This window comes from Triticum urartu, chromosome 6, assembly GCF_003073215.2.
Source record: "Triticum urartu cultivar G1812 chromosome 6, Tu2.1, whole genome shotgun sequence".
NCBI lineage: Eukaryota > Viridiplantae > Streptophyta > Magnoliopsida > Poales > Poaceae > Triticum > Triticum urartu.
Genome location: NC_053027.1, coordinates 211,606,358 through 211,627,274, shown reverse-complemented (window position 1 = coordinate 211,627,274; position 20,917 = coordinate 211,606,358).

Sequence of the window (20,917 nt, the reverse complement as noted above, 5' to 3'; positions counted from 1 at the left end):
ACTACTAGTATTACTTTAATAGAATTCAGCACCCCAATTAAGCACGTACTAGCTTTTCTAATAGTACTATATGCATAATTTGGCGACGAGCGCTCTCTATATGTACCACCTTTTTTTTAATTTCAATTTTTGCTCCATGGCGCAATCCATTGATAGTACTACTGTACAAAAGTATACATTTTTTAAAAGGCTAGAGTACTGTTCATCACATATATAGCCAGTTAAATTCTCAACCTAGAACGACGTGCATGCCATGTAGTAAACCGACACGGAGGAAGTATAGTAGACATGAGGTGATTTTACCGAGCGATCGGCGGGGGAGCATGGCCTGTCATGCGGTCCCACGTGTCATGATGTACCAAGGCAATGCGCCTGTCCCTCTTGAGGCAGAAGCAATACTAGTACGTGGTTTGAGATGATGGCGAACCGAAGTGTGAAATAATGGTTGCTTTGTCCGTCTGGGAAAGTGCGGCATTGTGATTTGACGTCTCATTGCTCATTACTACTACTGGGCCGGTACAAGTGGGGTGCGTCCCCCCTGCTGTTCTGCACTGTTATTTGGTGCTTGACACGTCGACCCGGTTGCTATATGTCCCACATGTCGGCGACAGGAAGTACAGAATTCATGAAAGGGAGCGTCGACGGAGGAGTATACTACATAATTCATGAAAGGGAGCGACTTAGTTTTGGAAAAATCTGTTTTTACGGAGTACGTACCCACTAGGGTTTATAGGGCTCATCTAAAAAACATTCATTTTTCCATTTGATAAGTCACAATTCTACTATACTAGTAGTAGTACCATTACATGTTGGATTTCGAGGTGTGTTAGATCACCCTACGCAAGCAGTGTCAAGAGGAAACTAACCAATGCATGTACAAGTTCATGGAAATTTAGTGGTCATTCATGCATTCATTCTAATTAATGCCTCGGTAAACATAACTTCTTGAGAAAAATGAGCGTACTAATTACTTGTGCAAACTACGAAATTAATTCGACCACTCACCGTCTACCTTGGTTGGAGAGATTTTGAAATTGAGCCATAAACTGGAAAGGAGGGAGTAGTAACTTTTGTCTTGATTACTATTTGTGGCCTTGTATAGATGCAAAATGTATTTTTTTATAGTGGCCTTGTATAAGTAAATGGAGGGAGTACTAACCAAAGTACGTAGTAGGGACGAGGAGTAAACGGAGGGAGTAGTAAAATTTTCTCCTCATGATGCGAGCCACCGCGTGCGTGGGCGAGGGAGCGGGCGTAAGGCGTAGTAAGCAAGCTTCACCTCATCCCACAAGACACCGCGCCCGTGGGTGGGGGAGACGGCGTACTAAGCAAGCTTCTCCTCGTTCTGCGAGTTGACGGGACACATCAAAAGTACTCCAGTGTATAGAGCCTTGCCTCTAAGGTAGGCCCCACATGGTTTGCCTCTTCTTTTAATTTAACATAACGCGTCAAGTCGCAATTTGTTTGTTCACCCATGGTAGACGATCCTCCCTCCACCAAGTGGACAACCAGTACACGTGCCAAATTACCACGTGGGCTGCCTTTTTCGTACGGAAATGAGCTCCACGGTGTACCTGCGCGGGTGTGGTTGGGAAAGAGACGGGAGTACGTGCGCCGTGCGTGCACCTCTTCTCTTTGTGCAAGTCCCCCACCTACGTGGGTGTGTGTGAGAGAGATACAAACCTAGACATAATGCGCCGTCCATCCCCATGCCTCCGCCCAGTCCGACCACCAGTCACCACCACGCCCCACTCCTCCTCACCTTATCTCTCATCTTTCTCCCTCCATTTTTATATACAAGGGGCCACTATCAAAATTACAATTTGCAGATATACAAGGCCACTAACACTAATCGATGCAATATTAATGGTGTTTGCCTCGTGGTACTAGCAAAGGAGGACATTAATTATCCCTTGCATGCATGCGGGAGTTTGTAAAAAAAATGCATCTTGATGTTCCGTGCAATGCACAGGCATCTTGCTAGTCCATGAAAATAACACATGGAAAAATTCCACGGCGAACGAGGGATTTGAGTCTATTGGGAGGGGCTGTTTGGATCTTGCCCGGGGTAGCCAAAATATTGGCGACCCTTTTGTCCACCGGTGCCTTTGCCACCGATAAACGAGGAATGGCTCGGGTGCTCATGTTGTCATGCATCCTCCAGCACGCACATTGGAGACGAGATCGCACGAGCTATGTTTTTTTGTCCCACAACACCGCCCGCAGACCGACCGGCAACCCGCAAATTACGCCATCCAACCATAGCCGCACACATTATGATAGCAACTCAAGCAACCGGACGAAATTCACGCAAACACGTAGACAAACTGATATTTCATATAAACAACGACAGAAATCATATAAAATACCGGATTTTCATACAAACATGACGGATTTCATTACATTCAAATGGAACTACGCGGTGCTAGTTCTAGACAACACATGTATATAATACCTGGCCTAAAGGGTCGCCCGCCGATCGATTTGTGTTCCTCATGTCCGGCAGCACGATCACCGGACTGCCGGGAGCCCCGAAGGTATATGCTTCAGCGCAAAGGACGGCTCGCTTCCCCACTGCCCAACTGATATCATTGGTTGGTGCCGAAGATGATGGTGGCCGGCACCAGTTCGAGTTCATCACCGGCCACTACTTCGCCATGGCCGGCACTGGCTCGAGTTCATCCTAACATTCCCCTCTTCCATGGAGCCCATGCGGGGTCGACGAAGGTCCTCGCAAAAAAGGATCCGGCAAGACACCTGCTGTGTACGCCGGCGTCGCCTCCGCAGTGGCCTTCGTGGGACCCAAGCGGCGGCGACCTCCCGCGTTCTACTTCTCGACGATGGCGGCAGACGCGGAGGCACTGGCCACCGACTCGTCGCTCTCCGCGCACCCGGCTTCTGTCGCTGCTTGCATGGCGCGGCCGCCGGCATGGGAGTCTCAGCCATAGAAACGGGAGATGCGGTACGAGGCGGCGGCGTGGACGGCAGCAACGACGCCCGTGGGCCACTCCTCGTCGAGTTGGCCTGGAGCAGCGAGTTGCTGAACCGCGCGCCGGCTTGGGGCGGCAACTGGCTCCGTGGGGCGAGGTGAGGGAGGTGGATCAGCGAGCTGCATAGCTCGTATCCGGCGGGCTACCCAGCCGGCTTGGATGTGGAATAACTACTCTTCGTAAGCCATTGTAAGAGTGGACAAAATGGTGGAGGAGATAGGGGAGCGGCGGAGGTGTGCGATTCTTGGCCGGTGTTTGGCCTTGTTTAAATAGGAGATTAAATAGATGGCGGACGAGAGGAGCTCGGCTGGCGTTGAGTCTAATGCCGGCCCGGTCATGAACGGACGTGTGTCCAGAGTGGGTTTCTCGGCTTCCACACGGGCGGGTTTCATGGAGGGGTTTGAATGCGGCACGGAGGCGTGTTCAGCCGGGCGTGCCGCGAGTGGCGCCCTCGACTCTGACCTAGGACACCACGCCGTTCTTCCATTGACATGTGGGCTCTTTGGGTGCATGGCATGCATGTCAGTGACCCAACGTAGGCAGCGCACAACAGAGGAACCTTTGGTGGGCCAGGGCGGTCAGAAGCGGGCATTTCATAAACCGATGCTTGTTCATTGAGTGTGACGTCATCTTTTTCATGCAGACAAGCCTACTATGTTGATAGCCCGTTCGATACGTTGTGCTTCATAAAGACCGCTGCAAACATCAATGTTCTGCTTATCACAGATAAGATTGATTAATACCTGTACCAATCCATGTCCTTAACAAAGGGTGCATGCACGTATAGGTTGAACGTGTGTCTTGCGTCGTGTGCTGTGTGCATGCAGGCGTGCGAGTGTTGCGTGCGTGCATGGGTATGTTTCAGTGTTGCATGCATGGGTGCGTACGTGCGTGTGTTCGTGAGTGCATGTGTACGTGTCAGTGTTACACGCCAGCATGCGTGCGTGTGTATGTGTCAGTGTTGCACGCCTACATGCGTGCGTGTCTTGCATGCATGCATGTGTACATGCGGGGTGAGGCTACACGTCAGTCGACTGACTTTTTCATCTCTGGTCATTAGATTTTCCAGCCGTTGGATACGAAATCAAGGGCCTCCAGTTTATCATCAAACTCCACCCCCCTGAGCCGCCAGCCACCACTGGCCGAACCGCCAGCCCCTGCCGCCCACGGCCGGCCCTCCCTCCCCGAAACCACTCCCCACCACCGGTCCTCCGCCGCACCGGCCATCCCTCTAGCCCCCCCCCCCCCCCCGCCTTTTTCCCCCGGGGCCCCCCCCCCCCCCCCCCCCAACCCCTCCCCACCCCCGGTCCTCCGCCGCACCGGCCATCCCTCTAGCCCCCCCCCCCACCGAGCTTTTTCTCCGGGGATCCCCACCCCACCGCCCAATGAACTCCCCCAACTGCCGATGACTGCCAACCAGAGGTCTCACGACTTCGAATACCCACCGACCACTAATTTATTACCATTTATGTCCTTCATATACACGCTGACGGGTGGGCCCTATGGTAATGTCCGCTGCTAAATGTGGACTGTTTGACTGGTCAATTGATCGTGTTATCAACAAATTACGGAGCTGTATGGTGAGCTAGTGACCGTATGATCACCCTAAAATGTACTCCTATTTTATTAACACAGTACAGACTCAAACTACCATTTCTTTCTTTCATATACGGGCTGACAGGTGGGCCCAACGGTTACGCGCCCCGATGGTGCAACACTAGTTGCGCCGCGTGGAACGTTTGACTGGTCAATTGATTGTGTCATCAACAAAATACGGAGTTGTACGGGTGAGCCAGTGACCGTATAATCATGATATGTATTTGTTTAACACGGTACAGAGGCAAGGGCTCATATATACGCGCAAGCACTCACCGCTATAAGCACACACACACGAATCCTACCCCTATGAGCACCTTCGAGAGAGTGGGCCAGCATATATGATCTTGAGATTTTACGAAGTCACCATAGGTGCCTCGTAGTCGAGTGGAACTTCTCCTCCCACTGAACGTACATCGCCGGAAAATACTGAAATTAACACAAGGTAAACGTGAGCACCGGGACTTTAACCTTGGTGGGCTCGAGAAACCACTGTCCTCTAACCATCCAACCACATGTTGGTTAGCACGACAAAATGTATGTGGTGACTGTGATGAGCTTATTCTGAAGTCCAGTGACCATATCGTGCTTTGCTTCAAATACAATGACCGTAAGTGTCATCAACAAAATACGGAGAACGCATCAAATGCAAAGTCCGTCAGTGTCATCAACAAAATATGGAGACGTATCGTGAGCAAGATACCATTGTACTATTGTATATGCTTATTTTCTTAGTGGCCGATTGCGTGTGTGGTGTGGTGGGAACATCATTTCTAGTTGTGGTGGGTCAATATGAAGACTCATGGGTCGGTTCCATCCTACGCCACAGATAGGTTGGACCGAGATGTGTTATACGAAGACCCATGTGGAGGACTCGGTGTACAACACGAAGCTAGCAGTGTCGCGGAGGACTCTATCCCCACTGGTGATAAGCCGACTATATATGATTCGTAACCCTAGGCCCTTATATGTTATACAAGCTTGGGGGCTAGTTCGTCGATAGTATACACACACGCACAATGCCTGGTATTCACGTGTACTTTGTACACACCCCTATCACTAATATACAGTACCAGGAGTAGGCTCTTTCTTCAACTGCAATTGAATTCTAGCATGTGCATGTGTTTATTTCATATTATCGATCCATACAATGAGAGAGGTTTGAAATACAGGCAATGGATTCTTTTGCAATTCATATATAAACATTAATTAGTGCACTCCATGTTGTTAGTGTGAAGCACTTTATACATTTGTCACTTGCATGGATACATTCCAAATTGCTAGCTACGAAATAGAATACATGTCGAATTCAACATAAAGGGGGTTTCGAAGATTCGAATTCATAGGAAGTGCATTCATCTATTTGAACCTGAGATAATGTCATTTGTAAATCAGATGTAAAAGGGGGCATCAATCTTTGTTGTGAGTTTGAACATGCTATATATATTCATACGCATATCTAACTTTTTTTTGCAACCAAGGAGATTATATCTGGAACCATGCATGAACTAAGGTAAGTTGCATATTTTTTTAATATATACTCGTGTACAAAGTATATTCAAATGTACCCCCTCCATTCCAAAATAATCGCAGCTTTAGGATTTTCAAGAGTAAAGAATTGTGAAGTTCAACAAATCCTGAAAGTTCAATTCAAGAGAACCGAAAACGTTAATGCTTCTGCTCCCAAATATTGAACGAAGCGCCAAATAGGCCTCTGGTCACCCGAAACCGCGCGAGACTAATGTTTTGGTGGTAGGAAATTACTGTCCTAACTCGGGCCCATGCAGCCTATCGGCCCGATGTCCAAAGGTCTAAACCGGGGTAGGTTTGTAACTTCACCAAGACGCCAGAGAAGCATTCATACGCCGTGGGCGCCTACCCATGCGCTCGGCCGAAATCTATCTCGCCCACATTTGGGACACCTGACATGACTGTCCTACCCCCAACCCGTAATATGTCCGAAATTTTAGATGGGGGGAAAGTTTGTAACTTTCCCCAAATTTCAAACAAGCGTGTCTCAAACCGAAACATTGTTCCCCCTTAGTTCCCCGCCTCCCTCCGTTTCCCCATTCATACTCCGTGGGCGCGAAAACGCCCTCTCCACCAGCCGCGAAACCCCAGCCTCCTCCGTCCTCCACCCCATAGACGCCAATCCACTGCCGCCCTCCTCCATCACGCCAGAGCCGGTACCCCGACGCCCTTGTCCAACGCAACCGCGACCGCAACGCCCTCAAGGACTTAGCAGCTGAAGCCGAGGCAGAGCTGCCTCCACGACGCCGACATGCGCCGTACCAGAACCACTCCGACCATGCCGTCCTGTGCCTCACTGCTGCGGCTCCACTGTCGCAACCGTCCACCGCACCGGAGCTGTTCCCGCTACGCCGTCGTTCGCCGCCTTGGATCTGCTTCCCTGCCACCGACAGACGGCCACCGCACCACACTCAACAACTTGGCCATGGGTTTGTCCAAGGCTGCACCGTCCTCCACAACTTCTGGTTTCCGGTGAACAACAAGAAGATCATTGGAAAAATAGAAGGAGGGCACAACACTACCAGTAGAAAGAGGTACTCCTCATCCCTTATTCGTGCAAATCTTACGTCTCCGCTCACACCGTATTCATCCCATGAAAGAAACTAGTTGAGCGCTTCTTACTGCATCTTCTTTGTGATACTAAATGCACAAGGTTTCCTCCCTTTTACTATTTCACCTTTGCTAGAGGTCAGTAGCCCGCCTGGATTTCAATTCAGGGTCAGTCAAACCGCAATTAAAAGAAGCAGCACCCGCTTAGGCGCGCGGAGCACCTAGTCCGCCTGTTCCCCGGGGAAGCAGCGCATCGGTGTCTATCATAGGGGTGTGGGGCGCAGGAGCTGCTTGCGCCTGATCTGGAGGTCGGCAGGGCATGAATGGATGGCCGGGGAGGTGGTGCCAAGCACGGTGGTGCGGTGAGGTCGAGGGGAGGGCGCAGGCAGGGGGGAATACTGGGCCGGTGGTCACTGGCGTTTCGAGGAAGATCGTCAACACTGACTCGCTGGAGGTAGATGAAGGCGATCTGCCCGTTCTTTGTACATCGAACGGTGCAGAAAAAATGGACTGACCTATTTGCTTTCAGTCGACTGTTATTTTCATAGAATACTGTAGTAATTTAGTGTGCCATGCATGTTGTAGAGCTATCATATGTCTCCCGTCATTTATTTCTCACCGACCTGCTATCTGCTACCTTTACATTGTAATAATTGTGCACACACTTCACCCATACTCACACTATTGTTTTTCTATGCATGGGTATTTCAGACTCTGACGCAGTGTTGATGAATGCAGAAAAGAAAAGACAGAAGTCGCTCCAGTGTAATTCGAAGATAAGCACTAAGCGTTCTACCACTCTAACGGGTGCAGTGTCAGCAGTTGGAGATAGTAAATATAGCTCTGCAGTTGATGATCTCAATTGCCACACACAACCATCCTAGGTGCTTGCTTTAACTTCGTGCTATCAAATGTGGTTGCATGTTGCATATGGTGTCTAGCTTGTATTGCTTCCAATTTGGTTAAATTGCATCTGCTTACTTTACACATTATACCTTTGATAAAGACATGCCTTCTTGTTTTTGATACATACTACATATGTCTATTAACCATGTTCGTACATCAAACTAATGCTCTTTTGTATCCCTCATCAATCACTTATGATGAGACAGTCACCCGGGTGGGTTTCTGTGAGACGCCATACTCGTTTAAAGAGTGAAGTGTCATCCTCCCCACATCATTCTCAAGAAACAGCAAGGCTAAATGAAGATAGGCAACGTAGCTCTCTAGTTGATCACCGCAATTCCCCCACACCACCATCGCAGGTTCTTGCTCTTACTTGGTAGTGTGTTATGTAGTGTTCATCAGTCTCATGCATCAATGAGTTCTGAAGAGCAAATTTTATTCCTTTTTTCTTGTGGGTTCGACTTGACAAGGAAAAATCAAGAAAGAGGAAGGAAAAGAGTAAGGAAGGCGATGATGGTGGTCCTCTACAGCAATGTAAACGGAGCATCTGTACCGATTCTCCTTGTACTGATAGTGCATTACAAGGTCCAAGTTTCTGCTCCCCTACTCCACCATTCAAGGTGCTTGCTCTAACTTGGCAGTGTGATATCTGGTTGCATGTTGCATATGGTGTCTAGCTCGTATTGCTCCTAATTAGTGTAAACTGCATCTGCTTAGCTTACACATGATACATGTGAATATCACACACTTTCCTGTTTTTGGTACATACTATATCTTATGATAAGGCACCTTTAAGTCGCCACTTTGATATTGGTTGTGTCTTGCATATGATTTCTAGCATGTACTGCTTCTAATTTGTTGAAACGCCATACAGTTTGAACTTGGCAGAGTGATATTGGTCGCATCTTTCATATGGTGTCTAGCTTGCAGTGCTTCTAATTTGTTGAAATGCCTTCTACTTAGTTACCACATCATAGGTGTGAATATGTCACACCATCCTGTTTTTCATACATATTCCATCCACGCATCTTGTGTTTGCCTTTCATCCGAGTAGCGTTCGTCAGTATCATGCATGAATGAGTTCTGAAGAGCGAATTTTATTCATTTTTCTTATCGGTTTGACTTCACAATGCAAAATCATTACAGCTGAAGGAAATTAGTCCGACAGTGGATGATGGTGGTCCTTCGGAGCAACTCAAACAGGGGGTCTCTACAGATTCTACTCCGCCATCCTCCCATAAAGATTCGCAAGACAACACAAGGCTGGACAGTCAACGTAGTTGTGTAGATGATGAGCACATCTCCCCTACTCCACCATCACAGGTGCTTGCTCTAACTTGACACTATTATATGTGGTTGCATGTTGCATATGATTTCTAGCTTGTATTGCTTCTAACTTGAATTGCATATACTTACTTTACACATAATGCCTGTGAATATGACACGTGTTCCTGTTTCTAGAACATACGTGTACATGATGAGCACATCTCCCCTACTCCACCATCACAGGTGCTTGCTCTTACTTGGAACTGTTATACGTGGTTGTGTTTTCCGTATGATGTCTAGTTTGTATTGCTTCTGATTATGTTGAATTGCATCTGTGTAGCTTACAACTTATACCTACAACGATCACTTACCCATAAGACACATTTAACTTGGGACTGTGATGTAGGTTGCATCTTGCATTGTCTTTTAGCTTGTACTACTTCTAATTTCTTGAAATGGCACTTACGCGAGACACTTTTTACCTTATAGAGTGATATTGGTTGCATGTTCATATGGTGCCTAGCTTTCATTTCTTCTAATTTTGTTGAAATGCATTCCGCTTACTGTTTTTTCATACATATTCCATCCTCCTATCGTACGTGTGAATATGAAACGCTGTCTTTTTTTGTATATATTCCATCCTCCTATTTTGCGCTTGCCTTACATCAAAGTAGTGTTCGTATGTATCATGCATCAACCAGTTATGCAGAGCTATTTTTATTCATCTTCTTGTGGTTTTGACTTCATAAGGCAATAACAGAAAATAGGAAGGAAAAGAGTAAGTTAGGGGATGTTGGTGGTCCTCCGCATCGACGCAAACAGAGACTCTCTAGATTTGCCACTACTACTGCTAATGAAGTTGAAGTCCCAAGTCTACATGATGAGTTCATCTCCCGTACTCCACCATCACAGGTGCTTGCTCTAAGTTGGTAGATAATTGGTTTCATGTTGCATTTGTCTAGCTTGTATTCCTTCTATTTTGATTAAATTGCACCTGCTCATTTTATATGTTATACATGTGCATATGACATGGCTTTCTGTGTCTAGAATACACTGCATCTATCTATCATACCATGTTCTTACATCAAAGTACTGCTGTTGTGTATCCCGCATCAGTCACTCATGATTGGACGCTTTTAACATGGCAGTTTGATAGTGGTTGCATCTTGCATTGATTTCTACGTTGTACTGCTTCTATTTTTTCGAATTGCCACTTATGACAAGACACTTTTAACTTGGCAGAGTAATATTGGTTGCATCTTTCAAATGGTGTCTAGCTTGCATTACTTCTATTTTCTTGAAAATCCTTCTGCTTAGTTTGCACATCGTAGCTATGAATATGTCATGACGTCCTGTTTTTCTTACATATTCCATCCTCATACGGTTGTCTTACATCAAAGTATTGCTTGTCTGTATCATGCATCAATGAGTTCTGAAGAGTGATTTTATTCTTTTGTGTTGTGGGTACAACTTGACATGGCAAAGTCAAAAAAGAGCAAGGAAAATAATATAATAGGGAGTGTTGTTACTCGTCGGGTGAAACGGAAAAGGTTCTGCCGTCAAGATTCTGCTGGTACTTATAGTGCAGTAGAAGGTCCAAGTCCACCGGCTAAATCTACAAACACAATATCACCTGCTCCACCAGCTGCAACATCCGCTTCAACTGTACCAGCATCTCAACCAGTTACTCGTTCGTTTGCTCCAGAACTGGCCAGTTCCCAAGCTGCCTTCACCCTAACACTACTTCCGAAGCACTGCTGACACAACAGGACTTGGCAAGATCAGATGAACCTCATGAGCATCAACACCAAGACGGTACCTGAATGAGTCAAGTTACAGTTGCATGCTCCTTTATATGTACTCTCACAGTTTGATGTACACTAACACTTTCCATATTCATTGTTGAACTAGCACCACGGCGCAAGCAGAAACAGACATCAGGGATAATGCTTGATAGATTAACAAAATCTAAAGGAGGAAGAATGGAGATCCATTTTGAGGCAGGTTTAAAAAGGCCACGTGATGCTACAGAGTCAGCCAAGTTAGTATCAGAGGCAGCCGTTGCCTTTAGGTGTCATGCACGTATCCTCCCAACGTGGATCCAGTACAGAAATGAGAAAGACAGTACCCAGTTTAACACCTTCCTTGACCATTTATCCACAAGTAATGTTATTCATCGCAATTAGTAATATTGTCTTGCTCTGTCCCATACTTTCTAGCTTCCTCCTAATAAGACTCACATTCTTTTTTCAACAGATGAGGTTCAAGTTGGATCCGAAAGATGATGCAACTAGACAAGCATGGACTCATGTTTTTCAGTCTGCTCTGCGATAATATCGGTACCACCTTAGAAAATATCACTTTGAAGGCAAGGCTAACAATGAAATCGCCCAAACATCTCCAGTGGAATATATTACAGATGAAGACTGGACAACCCTCATTAAACACTGGTCTAATCCAAAGTATCGGGTAGGCTATATGTATTAGATCAGACAACATATTGAACTTGTATTTATGTATGTGCCTTACAAGTGTATCTTCTTCTAGGCTAACTGTTTGAAGGACAAAACCAACCGTTCTAAAGTGAAATTCCAACAGACCACATGATCTCATAGCTATATTGCACACCGTGAGGCTCTTGTAAATAGCTGCTACTTCCTTCTTTTTTTGCCATATTATCGTATCTATATTGACTTGTTCCAAATACAGAGGAAATACCGTGCGGACCAAAAAGAACCTGAACCGAATGCAGTGCAAATCTTCAAGGATTGCCACACCAGCAAGATGAAGGGCATGAGCACGCCAGTTCAAGCCGCTGTTGTAAGTCCTTACTCCTCCTGCCTTGAACTGATTGGTACTGTGATGTGTTCATTTAACTACTTGGTTTGCAGCCAATGTCAGTTACTATGTTCACTTTTATTCACAGTTGTCTTAACGTATCATTTCACCTTACATGGTTTAAAAGAGATGAAGGATATTCTTTTGGTCTTGATCTGCAATCTAGTTGTTATGTTCACGTGCGCACACAATTATAAAATAGCCTATTTGTTTTATATCTGTTTGCCCATGATATGAATGATGTCATACTATGTTCATCCTACTTTAAACCATGTCTATTTATCCTTATATGTCAACGAATGTGAGGAAATAGACAATACAGTAGCCATGCTACATGGACATATGTTCCGAAAGTGATTTTATTATGTAGTTGGCACTACAATACATGCTAATGTATTACAATAGTTCACCAAAATAAGTTATGTATAAACGTTTAACCTACTTTGTTTGTTTTTGTCTCATTAGTAACTTATCTGGTACACTAATCTACAAGTTCAAACTTTCAGGAAGCTATGGAACAAATGATTGAACAACCACAACCACCTGAAGGTGACGAGGCTACTACAGGAACAATGTCACCTCTTGCTGCAGTGCGTCAGTATCTCTCCACTAACAGTGCAAAAAGCACCTTCCTGCGTAATTCTGGGTTGGTTGTCAAGGTAACCTCGTCCAAATTGCCTACTGAACAAAATCTTCCTGCTAGACAGAGTGATATATCTGTGCTCCAGACACAAGTCCAATCCCCAATGGACGTTGTTTCGGAAACAAGAATAGTGGTTGAGAAATGTTGTCAAGATATGAATGGTTTTGAAACCAGACTATTAGACATTCGCTTCGTTGTTCAAGAGCAATGGCGGAAAAAAGGTGGAGATCGTGCTGCTCCATCAGATTCTACAGCCTGAAACATTAGCACTCGGGTCAAATGATTTGTGCTTTTATACATCTGATGGTGCTTTTATCTGGAAGGACTGTAAACTTTATGCCAACAGGCATTTTGTTGTATGGTTGGAATTTATTTTGTTGTGATACAACATTTATGATGCTGCCTCAGGCTGTAGTAATTACGATGCTATTTTTGTATAGTGTAGGTTTATCTTAGTAATGTATTCAGCCGAAAGCTTCGTAGGAGCCCAACATGCCAACATTCGTTGGCACCATTCCAATTGGGCTAAAAACGATTACGGGCCGAAATTGGCATGTAGCCCACTAAAAATATTTGGGCCTAAATCAGCATAAGCTTTCATATTTTTCTGGTAGGCCTATGCCCATAGTGGGCCTTTAACAGGCCTAAACATAATTTGGGCCCTCAGTAAAAATAGGCCATTTACTGGTGTAAATATCTCGAGCCCATAAAATACATGGGCCTTTAATAGACCGAAAGTGAGATTGGGCCCTGATTGTGCCAAATAACCCACTGGACTTTAACAGGCCAAAATTCGGACAGGCCATAAATGCGTCGACCTAATACACGGGCCTTTAACAGGCCGGAACTTCGGTCGGGCTAGATTATCGTCATTTTTATATGGACCGTTAATGGGCCCAATATGACTTTGGGCCACATATGGCCCATGGTTTACGTCCGGCGTTAACTGGCCGAAAATGACAACAGGCCGAAAGTGGCCCAAAGCTATAGTGGGCCTTTAACAGGCCGAATGTCAGACATGGCCGAATATGACCCAAATCCTTCACGGTCGTTTATGGGCCGAAAGTTTTGATGGCCTGTAAATGGGCCCAAATGAAGCTGGGCCTTTAACAGGCCGGAAATACACCGGGCCGTAATTCGGCCCAATTACTTAGCGGACTGTTAACGGGCCAGAAGTGACCATGGGCCGCGTTGATGACAAGTTTAGGATAGGCCGTTGATGGGCCGATTTGACAGAGAATGTTGGGCCTTTAGCTGGGCCGGCCCATTATGGTCGGCAGAATCTTGTGGGCCTTTAGGTGGGCCGGCCCATTGTGGTCCGCAAAATCTTGTGGGCCTTTAGCTGGGCCGGCCCATTATGGTCTGCAAAATCGTGTGGGCCTTTAGCTGGGCCAGCCCATTATGATCTGCTAAATTTTGTGGGCCTTTAGCTGGGCCGGCCCATTATGGTCTGCTAAATCTTATGGGCCTTCGGTTGGGGTGGCCCATTTAATCTTTGTGGGCCACTTTTGGGCCGGTCCACGTGTCAACATATCATAGGCCCATGTCGACCGTTGGATGAGTGACACCTGTGCCAACTCGGAGCTGAGGCGTCAATGAGAATTTTACACGTGGAAAATCGGCATTGGTCGTGGCTGTTAACGGGTTATCAGATCCAAAATCCGACCCGATAGCTTAACGGTGTTCCGTTACGGTGGATGCCACGTGTCGGTCACCCTTGACGAAAGCACTTCTGTGACGCGCGATTTATCGTCATGGAAGTGGACACTTCCGTGATTATAATTTTGGCAATGTCATGGAACACTTCTATGACAACACAGGTATGACTATCTTGATTCCGTCATAAATTTGTCATGGATGTACATGCATGACAGAAAACGCGACCTACTGTGACAAACACGTATCATCACAGAAGTGTATTTTTTAGTAGTGCATAATGTGTAATATCAGCCCATAATGTAATAAATATCGATATAAAAGCATGATGCAAAATGGACGTATCAACTGCCCCAAGCTTAGACCTCGCTTGTCCTCAAGCAAAAAGCCGAAATCGAAAAATATGTCCACATGTTTAGAGATAGAGGTGTTGATAAAAATAAAATACGGACATGAGGGCATCATGATCATTCTTAGAACATCAACTAATATAATTCTTGCCATATGATTTCTTATGCTAGAGTAATAATTCAATCACAGTCTCAAGTATGAATAGGAAACTTCATTGAAAGCTAACAAACTATAATCTCAGTCATTGGAGCAATTGCAATTTATCATAACATAAGAAAGAGTCAATGTATAAGAGCTTTTCATCAAGTCCACATACTCAACTATCATATAGTGTTTCACAATTGCTGACACTCATGCAATACTTATGGGTATGGAGTTTTAGTCAGACAAAGAGAAAGATAGGGGCTTATAGTTTTGCCTCTCAACGTTTTACCTCAAGGGTAATGTCAACAGTAATAGTTCATGAAAACTCACATCCAATTAGCCATATATACCAGGATCTTTCCAACATACCGTGCTTCCCAAAGGATAAAATGTAAAAAGGAAGGGTGAAGATCACCATGACTCTTATGCAAAGTAGGAGATAAAAGTAAAAGATAGGCCCTTCACAGAGGGAAGCAGAGGTTGTCATGCGCTTTTATGGCTGGATGCAAAAAATCTTAATGCGAAAGAAAATCACTTTCTATTGCCACTTGTGATATGGACCATTATTTTGCAGTCTGTCGCTTTTATTTCTTCCATATCACACAATCATATAAAGCTTATTTTCTCCCACACTAATAAGTCATACATATTTAGAGAGAAATTATTGCTTGCACCGATGACAACCTACTTGGAGGGTCTTACTCAATCCATAGGTAGGTATAGTGGACTCTCATGGCAAAACTGGTTTAAGGGTATTTGGAGGCACACGTAGTATCTCTACTTGGTGCGATGAATTTGGCTAGCATGAGGGGGAAAGGCAAGCTCAACCATGTTGGATAATCCATGACAATATAATTTATCTCAGATGTAAGAAAACATAACCCGTTACGTTGTCTTCCTTGTCCAATGTCAACTCTTTAGCATGTCATATTTTAATGAGTGCTCACAATCATAAAATATGTCCAAGATAATATATCTATATGTGAAGACCTCTCTTTCTTTATTACTTCCTATTAATTGCAGCGATGACAAAAACTATGTTTGTCAACCCTCAACAACTTTTATTCATCATACTTTTTCTATGTGAGCTCATTACTCTCCATAAGGCTCACATGATCTCTTTGTTTCTTTTTATTTCTTTCTCTTTTCTTTTATTCACTTAGGATCATGGCAAAATAATCAAGCCCTTGACTCAACACTAATCTTTATTATATAGCTCAAGGACTCGATTACATAGAAGGATTTATAAAGCAAAACTCACAACTAGATCATACTAAGAACTTTTATTCTACTAGATCAAGATATTACCCAAAAGGATCGAACTAAGAAAAAAAATGGTAAAGATAAAAGTGATGGTGATACGATACCGGGGCACCCCCCCAAGCTTGGCAGTTGCCAAGTGGAGTGCCCATACCAGATACTCAATTCTTCTTTGTAGATGGAGACGGTGGTGATTCTGTTGATGGCGTAGGCTTGTCGTCCTTCTTCCAAGGCATAGGCTCACCATCATAGAAGGATGCCGAGTCTTTGGGATCCTCAAATCTGCAGCCAAACTCATCCTTTTGAATCTATATTCATACTCACAATTTTGGTTTTGCAGGTCATAGATTTGAGCTGGAAGGTGCTCGATTTTCTCGTGAAGCTTGAAGATGGTCTCCCCGATGTTGTTGGCATCCAGCTTGTGTTTGTTGGTGAACTCTGCAATCATCATGTGGTTGGAGTTGAGTCCAGGCTCCACCATCTCCTGACACTTGAAAACTTGTTGCTCCATTGCTTTGAGCCTCGTCTCCATGCTCCCGGTCCCCTTTGGTCCCTCAGCATCACAGATGTGCAGCAACCCATCACGCATCTCAATGGTTTGAGGGTGTCACTGCACCTCCGCAGGGTAAGGGTTGATGACCTTCTCGAAGACCTCGTCCTTGGGAGCACTTGGAGACGTCATGATAATCCAGATCTGTCAGAAAAACAGCTCGAAACAAAGACATGAGATTTTTGTGTGATACGGGAGTCAAAACCCCCAGGAGATTATATAATGAATTTTTACCGACCAAAATACGTGTCGTGTACGAAAATGAAGTCTGGAGAGCACGCGAGGTGCCCACGAGGTAGGGGGGCGCGCCCAGTAGGGTAGGGCGCGCCCTCCACCCTCGTGGAGGCCTCGTGTCCTTCCCAGACTGCTTCTTATTTTTCTAAATATTCCAAAACGGAGAAATATTTCCTTAAAAACTGTTTTGGAGTCGGTTTACTTACCGTACCACATACCTATTCCTTTTCTTGGTCCGAAACGTTCCGGAAAGTGTCCCTTATGTATTCCTCCGGGGTTACAGTTTCAATAACATTGGTTTCAACATTTATGGGATTACCTGAGATATAGTGTTTGATTCTTTGACCATTCACCACCTTCGGGTTTGTGCCGTCGAAGTTGTTGATTTTTATGGCACCGAAACGATAGACCTCCTCGATAACGTAAGGGCCTTCCCATTTAGAGAGAAGTTTTCCTGCAAAAAATCTTAAACGAGAGTTGTATAGCAATACATAATCACCTACATTAAACTCATGCTTTTGTATCCTTTTGTCATGCCATCTTTTAACATTTTCTTTAAACAACTTGGCATTTTCGTAGGCTTGGGTTCTCCATTCATCAAGTGAGCTAATATCAGATAACCTCTTCTAACCGGCAAGTTTAAAATCATAACTGAGTTCTTTAATAGCCCAATAAGACTTGTGTTCTAGTTCGAGAGGTAAGTGACATGCTTTTCCATAAACCATTTTATACGGAGACATACCCATAGGATTTTTATATGCAGTTCTATAGGCCCATAATGCATCATTAAGTTTCTTGGACCAATTCTTTCTGGACCTATTAACAGTCTTTTGCAAAATTAATTTGAGTTCTCTATTACACAATTCTACTTGACAACTAGACTGAGGGTGATAAGGGGATGCAATTCTATGATTAACATCATATTTAGTAAGCATTTTACGGAAAGCACCATGAATAAAATGTGAACCACCATCAGTCATTAAATATCTAGGGACTCCAAATATTTGAAAAATAACTTCTTGAAGAATTTTAATAGAAGTGTTATGATCAGCACTACTAGTTGGAATAGCTTCTACCCACTTAGTAACGTAATCAACAGAAACTAGAATGTGTGTATAACCATTAGAGGAAGGAAAAGGTCCCATATAGTCAAAGCCCCAAACATCAAATGGTTTGATAACAAGTGAATAATTCATAGGCATTTCTTGATGTCTACTAATATTACCAATTCTTTGACATTCATCACAAGATAAGACAAACTTACGGGCATCCTTGAAGAGAGTAGGCCAATAAAAACCAGATTGCAATACCTTATGTGCAGTCCTATCTACAACATGGTGTCCTCCATAAGCATCGGAGTGACACTTGCATAGGATCTGTTCCTGTTCATGCTCTGGTACACAACGTCTAATAACACCATCTACTCCTTGTTTATAAAGATGTGGGTCATCCCAAAAGTAATGCCTCAAATCATAGAAGAACTTTTTCTTTTGCTGGTATGTGAAACTAGGTGGTATAAACTTAGCAACAATGTAATTAGCATAATCAGCATACCATGGAGTAGTATGAGAAGCATTTATGACATTTAATTGCTCATCAGGAAAACTATCATCAATAGGTAGTGGGTCCTCAAGAACATTCTGTAGCCTAGATAAGTTGTCTGCAACGGGGTTCTCAGCTCCCTTCCTATCAACAATATGCAAATCAAATTCTTGTAGCAAGAGAACCCATCTAATAAGTCTAGGTTTAGCATCCTTATTTTCCATGAGATATTTAATAGTAGCATGATCAGTGTGAATAGTTACTTTAGAATCAACAATATAAGGTCTGAACTTATCACAAGCAAATACAACTGCTAAGAATTCTTTTTCAGTAGTAGCATAATTTCTTTGAGCATTGTCTAGGGTTTTACTAGCATATTGAATAACATTTAATTTCTTATCAACTCTTTGCCCTAGAACAACACCTACAGCATAATCACTAGCATCACACATAATTTCAAACGGTAAATTCCAATCAGGAGGCTGAACAATAGGTGCAGAGATCAATGCTTTCTTAAGTACTTCAAATGCTTCTACACAATCATCATCAAAAACAAATGGTATATCTTTTTGTAATAAATTGGTTAGAGGCAGAGAGATTTTTGAGAAGTCCTTAATAAACCTCCTATAAAATCCGGCATGACCAAGGAAACTTCTTATACCTTTGATGTCCTTGGGACATGGCATCTTTTCAATAGCATCAACCTTGGCTTTATCAACTTCAATACCTCTTTCAGAAACTTTATGCCCCAAGACAATACCTTCATTAACCATAAAGTGGCACTTTTCCCAATTCAAGACAAGATTAGTTTCTTCACATCTATGCAAAACTCTATCAAGGTTGCTCAAGCAATCATCAAAAGAAGATCCATAGACGGAAAAGTCATCCATGAAAACCTCACAAATCTTTTCACAAAATTCAGAGAATATAGCCATGATGCATCTTCGAAAGGTAGTAGGTGCATTACGTAAACCAAAAGGCATACGTCTATAAGCAAAAGTACCAAACGGGCAAGTAAAAGTAGTCTTTCATTGATCTTTGGCTGACACAAGTATTTGAGAGAAACCAGAATAACCATCTAGAAAGCAAAAATGTGTATGTTTAGATAATCTTTCTAGCATTTTATCGATAAAAGGTAAGGGGTAATGATCCTTTTTAGTAGCCTTATTTAATTTGCGGAAATCAATTACCATCCTATAACCTGTAATAATTCTTTGAGGGATCAATTCATCTTTATCATTAGGAACAACAGTAATACCTCCCTTCTTAGGGACACAATGGACAGGGGTAACCCACTGACTATCAGCAACGGGATAGATTATACCTGCCTCAAGGAGCTTTAGTATTTCCTTTCTTACCACTTCTTTCATTTTAGAATTTAGCCGGCGTTGATGGTCAGGAAATGGTTTAGCATCTTCTTCGAAATTAATTTTATGTTGACATAGAGTGGGACTAATGCCCTTAAGATCATCAAGAGTATACCTAATAGCAGCACAATGCTTCTTCAGAGTTTTCAATAATCTCTCTTCCTCATGCTTTGAAAGGTCAGCACTAATAATAACAGGATATATCTTTTTCTCATCAAGATAAGCATATTTAAGAGTATCAGGTAACAGTTTAAGCTCAAACACGGGATCACCCTTGGGTGGAGGAGGATCCCCTAGGATTTCAACAGGTAAATTTTTTTTAGAATAGGTTCCTGTTTAAAGAATACTTCATCTATTTCCCTTCTTTCATTCATAAACATATCATTTTCATGGTCTAGAAAATATTGTTCTAAAGGATCACTAGGAGGTACGACAATAGAAGCAAGACCAATAATTTCATCCTTACTAGGTAATTCTTCTTCACGGTGTTTTCTACTAAATTTAGAGAAATTAAATTCATGAGTCATATCATCTAAACTGATAGTAACAACATCTCTTTTGCAATCTATGGTAGCATTAACAGTGTTCAAGAAGGGTCTACCAAATATAATGGGACAAAAGCTATCTTGTGGGGAACCAAGAACAAGAAAATCAGCAGGATATTTAGTTTTCCCACACAAGACTTCAACATCTCTAACAATTCCCATTGGTGAAATAGTATCTCTATTGGAAAGTTTAATTGTGACATCAATATCTTCCATCTCAGCAGGTGCAATATCATGCATAACTTCTTTGTATAAGGAATAAGGTATTGCACTAGCACTAGCACCCATATCACATAAGCCATGATAACAATGATCTCCTATTTTAACAGAAATAACAGGCATGCCTACCACAGGTCTAGGTTTGTCTTTAGCACACGGTTTAGCAATTCTAGCAGTTTCTTCACAGAAATAAATAACATGCCCATCAATATTATCAGACAAGAGATCTT